This window comes from Theobroma cacao, chromosome 10, assembly GCF_000208745.1.
Source record: "Theobroma cacao cultivar B97-61/B2 chromosome 10, Criollo_cocoa_genome_V2, whole genome shotgun sequence".
In the NCBI taxonomy this organism is placed as follows: Eukaryota; Viridiplantae; Streptophyta; class Magnoliopsida; order Malvales; family Malvaceae; genus Theobroma; species Theobroma cacao.
This window is the reverse complement of record NC_030859.1, coordinates 5,778,987-5,788,116: the sequence shown is the minus strand read 5'-3', so window position 1 is coordinate 5,788,116 and position 9,130 is coordinate 5,778,987. Positions and strand designations below refer to the sequence as shown.

General features: G+C 32.5%; 1 long non-coding RNA gene across 1 annotated transcript; it reads left to right on the top strand.

The window, feature by feature from the left end:
- Window positions 244-1,913, top strand: LOC108663781. Its single transcript, XR_001929813.1, has 3 exons — window positions 244-279; window positions 903-985; window positions 1,818-1,913. It is a non-coding gene; the product is annotated as an uncharacterized LOC108663781 (long non-coding RNA).

Sequence of the window (9,130 nt, the reverse complement as noted above, 5' to 3'; positions counted from 1 at the left end):
ACATGGATTTTACCCAATATTATCATGGATAATTGAGAAAATTTAAGTGGTGGAGAGAGATTGCTTAATGGGTAAGTATGACACATGGACCAATGGAATGGTGACATGTGTCAAGTTTATATCCATTTATTATTTAGCTTTAAAATCAGCACAAAATCAGCCTATTTCTCATTCTTATGGCCGGCCAAAGAAGAATAAAGGAAGAAAAGAAAGAACAAGAACCCTAGGTGGAAAAATTCAAAGGAAAAGTGTGAAAATTCAAGGAAACAAGTGAAAAAGGTAAGATTTTTTCAATAAAGCTTGAGATCTACCTTTCCCATGCATTCTTTTTTACTTTCCATGGTTGAATCATATGAAATCATGATGAATCCCTTGCTGGCCGGACATGGGGGGAGGAGTTTTGATGCTTGATTTGGTTAGATTTCAATGTATTTTAGTGTTTTTATTTAGTTAGTGATGTGTAGCATGAAAAACCAACAAGAAAAATTCATTTTCTCCCATTACCCATCATTGGCCGAATTCTCCATGTGAAATATTGATGATGATTTTGATTGTTATTTCAAGTGATTTGGTTAGAAATAATGAATTTCAGTGAGAAAATCAAGTAGGAAAAATTATAGTATTGATGCACCCATCATGGCTGAAATTCCCAAGGGAAAATGTGAAGGGGATGTTGTTAAATTTTATGCTATTGGATTTGTGATTGATGGTTTGGAGAATTGGAAGAAAAATGGAGTTAATTGGAGTTGAATTGGCCAATTAATTAAGTGATAGATCGAATTAGGTGAACACCGTGTTTAGACGATAATCCAAACAATTGGCATTCCATTTCATGCATCCATATAGTTTTATAACGGTTCAGCACCAATGTGATAAATTGTTTGATTTTGCATCATGTCTAGGTGGTGAATCCTCCGCTAAGGGCAAAGAAATTATACTCGAGGATCGATAGTCAGAGTACTCTAGAAATTTGACTTTCGAAATAGTGAGTAACCTTATCATCATTTTAATTATCTAAAGTGGTCTTTTTATTCGATTTTGTGAATTTTATGAAAAATGAGTTAAATGGATAATTTTTAGGTTTTACAAACAAAATGTGTTTAAATAAAATGATTTTATAAATTGTCTTAAAATTGAATGATGATTTTGAAAATAGAGTAACTGGAGACCACTTGAGGTGTTGTAAATTTACGATTTGAATTGATGGCTTATGTTAATGTGTTAGCATGACTGGTTGGGTTGTGTTTTTGTGAATTGTATGAATTGCTCTGTTTTACATTTACAGGCTGGATAGTATTATATTAGCCATGTCATATTGTCAAAATTTTATTGTATAGTGGGTTTAGTTTGTTGCAGTGGGTGGGTTTTATGGACCAACCTATTAGAGGGGCACAAAATCCGGTTATATATGTACATCGGTCGGAGAGGCGCGTAGGATATCTCTTGAGGTATGGTTAGAGTTCACGTCACGCTGAACCACCTCGTGATGATGAACTCCGCTAACGCCAAGGAACGGTTTTGTTTTTCAAACTAAAAATATGTTTATGTGTATACGAAACTTTTTAACAGCCTTGACGGACTCGGTTAGATACCTCGGTCAAGGTATTCTCGAGAATGATTTTGACAGGAGCCAAGCTTTTAAGATACTCATAAGCCATGTTGATTATTTAAATGAAATGAATATTTATGTTATGAAATACATATTGAGATGGAATCTTTTAATCGTCTCCATTTACTCGACTTTAGATATTTTTGATGAGGTTTGTTTACTTACTGGTATTATATAATCTCACCACCCTCATTTCCACCCATTTCAGGCTCAAAATAGGCTGTAGATAGCTGATTTCATTGAGGCCACTATCGGATTTGCATCCTTCAAACTGTAGGTTCACAGTCCTCCTTACTTTTGGTTATTCGGGGGCCCACTAGTTATTGTAAATTTAATTAAATACTCTGGCTTACTGTATTACAGTATGTATGAATTTATTTTACTTTTACGCTACAAAGATTATTTACGTATAACTCTAAAAATATTGTTTTATAAAAGATAGAATATTTTATTGAATATTTATTTTATTTTATTTTATTGTATCCAAATAATCATAATTTCATTTTAAATGAAGGTTTTAGATGTTTAAACTTATTTTTGATTATGAATTATGTGTTTTGTACTTGCATACTACATTTTTACCTGGTTTCGAAATTTTCAGGAAAAAATGACCAAAATGCCCATGTGATACAGAAATAATGTTTTTATTATTTTAAGTTGGAAATAACTTAAAATCTTTTAGAACATGATATTTAGCAACGGTTACTCACAGGGGGAATGAGAAACTGATATTAAAGCCTTGCGGGGTTCCGGTTGGCATTTCGGGTGATGAGTGTCTATCGGGACACCGAGGCGGTTATCACGGGCTCGAGAGGAGTACCGGGTCGTGACAAATTATGTTTCCATATAGCAGATTTACCTTATCAACTTGACATGCTCCTCTCATCCTTTCTATCATGAATCTGCCTAAGTTAAGGGAAGTAGCATTAAAGGTGTGCTCCATTAGCCACATATCTTGAAAGCTTACGTAGCTAAAGTTGCCACTTCTTCCATGAATTGTAGAGGCAATGAAATAATGCAGAATTCTAATATGAGGGCTTTCAATGAAACTGGCATAACTTTTAGATGAATATCTTTCCTTTTTCCCTGTTATTATTTCTCACAAAGATGAAAGATCATAATCTTCAGGAATTTCATATTCTTCTTTTTCACACTCAACTTCGAGTAGACTTCCCAAATCTGTGGCTCTGACCACAAACTCCTTTCCATTCAAGAACACATTCAGACCATCATGAAAAAAAATCCTCAAGTTCCACAAGTTCATTTTCATCTAGTGTAATGCTAGCATAAAATTCCTTCACGAAGCTAGCACTATATGTTTTGTTCTTAAAGACACTTAATTTCCTTAATTTTATCCCTTCAAAATAATTCGATAAACCTTCTTTAATTTTTGGCATCTCATTAAAGCTGTCCCAATCAATGTATTTTCCACATGAAATTGGTGCATTCTCTATCTTCCTAAACCTATCCTCATGAGTTTTATTTCTAAATTTAGAGGATGAAGGAGTACCTTTTCTGATGGATTTTTCTTTTTCCTTCTTTTTCTCTAATTTCTGTTCTTTCTCTCTTTGTTTCTTCCAGTTTTTTCTATCATCAAGGCTTATTCATCCTTCTTCTTTTTCTTTTGAATCTCGGTTGGTGGACTTTCTTCCATGGGTCATTTTCCTTTCTTCTTTTCCAAAATACTACTAGGTAATGTGGTTTTGGCCATTGATTTTGAGTGGAATCAAACTTAAGGTTTGAGAGTTTGAGAGAAATGGGTTTTCGATTTTCAAAGAATAAGGGTGAGAGGTTAAGAGTGGTTTTTCTTCTTTAAAAAAATTGTCAGACTCCCTATTTTAAATGCAATCAGTTACCCATTTTTCAAACTTCAAAATTTTGCCTCTCTTTTTATTTTTCACTTAAGCAGTTTATTTTTCTTTTTTTCTTCACCCGATATGCTTGCTCTTTTCCTTTTATTATATTTTATCTTGGTTTCTTAACTGAGTGAGTTTTATCTTTATCTAACTTAGACTTATTATTTAAAGGAAACATAATGCTCTTAGTTGATTAAACGATTCTCTTAATCAACTAAGTACCTACTATCTTATGAATGGAAAGCTCATAAATTTTCCTAAAGCTCTTGTATATTAACCATTCCTAGATTTTTCTTAATTTCACAGAATCTTTCCTCATTCAGGGGCTTGGTGAATATATCAGCTAATTGTTGCAAGGTGTTAACAAACTCAATCTTAATGTCTCTTTTAATCACATGGTCTCTAATAACGTGATGTATAATTTCAATATGTTTGGTCCGAGAATGTTGAATCAGATTATTTGATATATTGATGGCATTCGTGTTATTACAAAATATTAGTACATTATGCATTATTACTCGAAAGTCTTTTAATTGTTGTTTAATCCATAAAATTTGAGCACAACAACTACCTAAGGAAACATATTCAGCTTCAGTTATGGAGAGTGCAACAAAATTCTGTTTCTTACTTGACCAAGATACAGGCATGTTTCCTAAAAGCTAACAAGTGCCACTAGTACTTTTTCTATCTGTTTTACTTCCTGCAAAGTCAGCATTGGAATATCCAATGAGATCAAAAGATGAGCCTCTTGGATACCATAGTCCTAGACTTTGTGTATCTAATAGGTACCTAAAGATTCTTTTTACTGTAGTTAAGTGTGACTCTTTAAGCTGTGATTGAAACTGTGCACACAAGCATACACTGAATTGAATATCAGGCCTACTAGTAGTTAAATAGAGCATAGATCTAATCATACTTCTATAAAGCTTTTAATCAACTCTTTTTCTTCTCTCATCAGTGTCAAGTTTGGTGGAGGGACTCATTGGTGTGATGATTGATTTCAGCTTCATCATATCAAACTTTTTCAGCATGTCTTCAACATATCTTTCTTGATTGATAAAGATGCCCTCCTTACTTTGTTTAATTTGAAGGCCAAGAAAGAATATCAGTTCACCCATCATGCTCATTTCGAATTCTTCTTACATTTCTTTAGCAAAATTCTTGCACAAAGCCTCATTAGTAGTATCAAACACAATATCATCTACATAGATTTGAACAACAATTAAATCATTCAAGCATTTCTTAATAAGCAGTGTTGTGTCAATACTTCCTCTATTATACCCTTTCTCAACTAAGAACTTTGAAAGCCTTTCATACCAAGCTCTTGGAGCTTGTTTTAATCCATATAATGCCTTATGTAGTTTTCAAACATATCAGGTTTTTCAAAGTCCTCAAATCCAAGGGGTTGTTTAACATAGACTTCCTCTTGAATGAGATCATTTAAAAATGTACTTTTTACATCCATTTGGAATAATTTAAAGTTCATGATGTTAGCTTTAAAATTATTATAGTTTTGATTATGACAAAATGATGAAATTTGCTTGAATATTATTTGAGTAATCCTTGACAATTTCTTGAAATGATTTAACTCCCATACATTTGTTCCTACATAGATACAAGCTTGACTCTTAAAGTTATTGAACTATATCTATACGCTTATATGACTTAGGTGTATGAGTGCATATGATTCTTATTCATTAAAGTCTAATTTAAAGATCAAAGGAAACTCTAGATGCACTCATTAAGGGAGAGTTTTGAATATCTTGTTTAATGATGAAAAAGAAAAAGGAGAGAAGGAAGACTAAATGAAATAGAGTTAAATAGGTATTCATGTTTAATTTATGTGTGTGATGCTAAGTTATGATTTTGTTGAATATTATGTAAAGAACAGTAGATGCATTGACTAAGGGGAAACACCTCATTATGCGTAAAGATTTGAAGCATTCAACATTGCATTTTTAATTTTGGAATGTTTTGTCATCATAAAAAATAAGAGATAGAGAATGTTGACGCTATATGTTTTTGATGATAGCAAAATATTCCCATTCATTTGTGTCTAATGGCTTTACTTGAGTGTGCAGGAAAATTAATATATGAAATTAATTATTTAACTTTTCAAAGAGTATATCAAAAGAAAAAGAGGAACAAAAATAACAAGATGTAACTGTCTAACAAGGAGGAAGCTTATTGGTGAAACAAGGAAGAATGTTGGTTGACCAAGTTTCAAATTGGAGAAATGGTGGGTTGAAGAAGTTTGAGACACAGAACCAACTTAGTCGATCAAGTCAGTCGACTAAGTGCTCTCTGCCAGAATCTGCAACCTGAAACAAAATCAACTTAGTCGACCAAGGCAGTCGACTAAGAGCTCTCTGCTTGCAAGTTTGAATTCTGCACTAAAAGACATATTAACGGCTAGAACCAACTCTCAACTGTTTCCAACGGCCATAAACTATAAAACTACAATCAGAGTTGTTTCTCCAAGTATAAAAGGGTCTTCCAATGGCTAGAAATCAGTTTTTGAGAGAATTGAAGGCTTCCAAGTGATATAAAACTGAAAAATCAGAAAATCTTCTCTACATCTTACTGCACTTAAACGCCAATCTTTGTAATAATGTTCAGCACTTCATCTTGTACCATCTAGATCAAGTAAGTGATCATAGGTACTTCTTTACTTCTTCTCTTCTTGTACACTTAGAGTGAGCGAATCACTCTAAGGGATTTATTCAAGCTTGGATTGCTTGATTGAGTGGAAAGGTTCCAACTTAGCCTAAAAAAGTTGGTTGTTGGGTTTTGGTTGATCTCGGTAAAAATCATTGTTATAGGTTGTGGTTGAGCCTTTGAAAAACCACTTTGGGTTTTAGTTTAGCCCGTGAAAAATTAGTGTAAAAGGTTGTGGTTGAGCCTTGAAAAATCACTTTGGGTTTTGGTTGATCCCGTGAAAAACCATTGTTAAAGGTTGTGGCTGAGCCTGCGAAAAGTCATTGTAAAAGCTTGGTGGAAGCTTGTAAATTCTACTGTTTTTAGTGATTTGGTTTGAAAAATCCTTGGTTGAACAATCAAGGTAGTGGATGTAGGTCTTGGACCGAACCACTCTAAATTACCGTGCATTGTCTACTTTGTTTTTATTTTCTTTGTGCTGAAAATTAGTTCCTCATCTTATCAAGAGCCGATTTGTGCTATTCACCCCCCCTCTAGCACATATTATTGGGATCAACAAGTGGTATCAGAGCCTAACCCTCATTTTTAAGGCCTAACATCCTTAGGGTAGATCCTAATGACTCTAGAAAATTTTGTTGATGTTGAAGGTCAATGCATAAATATGCCTATTCTATTTAATGGATCAAACTATCCTTATTGAAGTACTAGAATGTCCATTTATGTTAAGGCATATGACTATGAGATGTGAGATGCCATTACCGATGGTCCTTTCATTCCAATGATTACAAATTCGGTAAATGGTGAGAAAACTCCCAAAGATAGAAATAAATGGACTGAAGCTGAAATGAGGAGAGTACAAATGAACTCTAAAGCCATGCACACTCTCATTTTTGCACTTGATTATAGAGAATACGATAGAGTGTTCATGTGCAAAAGTGCCAAGAAAATTTGGCAAAAATTAGAAGAGTTATATGGTGAAACAAATGTGGAAAAGGAATCGGAAGACAACTCTTGTGAGAATCAATGCTCAACAAGCAACATGGCAAATGCAAACAAGGAATCAAGTGAAGATGAATACTCAAATCAAATTGAATTATGCTTCATGGCTATTGAAGACATAAAGGTAATTTCTTCATCTTATGAACTTAATTCATATGCTTTTGATGAATTACATGATGTTTTTAAGGATTTAGCAATTGAGTTTGAGAAAATGAATATGAAAAACAAGAAAATCATTTCTACACTTGATGTTGAAAATGAATTTTTGATGAAAACAAAAATTGATTTGGAAAAAGAAAATGAAAATTTGGAAAAGGATTTTAAAGCTTACCAAGAGCAAATTGATTTTTGGAAAAAGGAAATTTTGACGTGAAAATAAAATTTGAAGATTTATTAAATGAGAAAGTGGAAGAAATATCAAACTTTTGCTTGATGGCCAAAGATGATGAATCCGAGGTGTCTTCTACTTCTTGTGACATTTCAATTGATGAGCTGCAAGATGAATATGAATGTCTCTATGATGAGTTTGAAAAGCTTGCATCAAAATATAAAACTTTGAAAAGAAAAGCTGCATCTCTTGAAAATGATTTGGAAAAGATAAAACATGATTTCAACTCTGTTTTTGAGCAAAGAAATTTTCTGTAAATTTGAATTAGAACATTCAAAAACAGATTTTGAAAATCTACAATTGGAGTTGAAAAACAGAACAGATGCTTTACAAGCTGCAGTTGCTGAAAATACTACTCTTAAGAATTTAAGAAAAGAATCATCAAGAAATAGCACAAATTTCATAAGAAATGCTAATGATTTCTACCCTAGATGCTTTGTATGTGATAGAACTGAACATTTATCCTTTGATTGCTTTAGAAAAAGAAATGTGCAGAAAATTAAAAAAATTTGGGTTCTAAAAGGAACTTTATGCAACAAAACTAACTTTCAAGGATCCAAAGCAATTTGGATACCAAAGATCAAATGAAAAATGTCTCTTATAGGTGTGCTAAAGCAAGGAGGAACAATTCTTTAAGAATGGATGCTCTCTAGTCACACATAAAGGAAAATGGGTGATTTCTATGCTAAAATTTTTTAATGAAAATCTTGATTGCTTGAATGTTTCATTCATTGGGGTTGGTTTCTAAAATTGTTTGCTCTTTTTAATTGAAAACTTGGTTGCCTATTCTTGCTTGAATATTAAATGCAAAATTCTTTGAACTTTATTGATAAATCTTGTCTATGCAACTTGATTTGATATGATACATGTTATAAGTTGCAAAGAAGTATGAATCTAAAAAGGGAGTATGTACTTATATTTGATCTTGAATATGTCATCATCCTTACTTTGAGAAAATTGTTTTATTAAGATTGATTGATTATGGCAAATTGTTTCTATAAAATTTCCTCATGATTTATGATATTGTTTCTATACTACTTCTTTGAGGAAAAATGATTTTTGCGGATAATTTTGAAACATGAAAAATTAGATAATGTGATAGAAATATGAGCATACTGGATGACTTCACTCACACCTATTCAAGTAGCCTAAGACAAGGAAAATTGAGTGAATAAAAAAATTTTTCTTTGATTTCCTTATGCTTAACATAAGTTGACCATTTGAACAATCTTGATTTACATTCTAGAACGTGCTTGAATAGTTCAAGATGGTTGACAATGAGCTTGAAAGTTTTAACTACTTTGATTGGTACTTTCAAAGCAAAATGAGCTTAAATGAGAAAAATGTTGCCATCCTTTAAGTTTAGAATGATTTATGAATTGAACAAGTGTGTTTCATAATGAAAATACTCACGACTTGTTCTTATTGGATGTGCACGCTTGCTTGTTAGCTTGAATGGTCATAAGGGCATTTTTGAAACATACTTGTGAGATATTTGCAAATGACCCTTGACATGCATATACATGATTCATTATGCCCATTACATATTTCATAAATCATTTAGAGCATAATGAAACAAAATTGAGTGACATTGAGCTCATGATTTTTCACAAAGCAAGG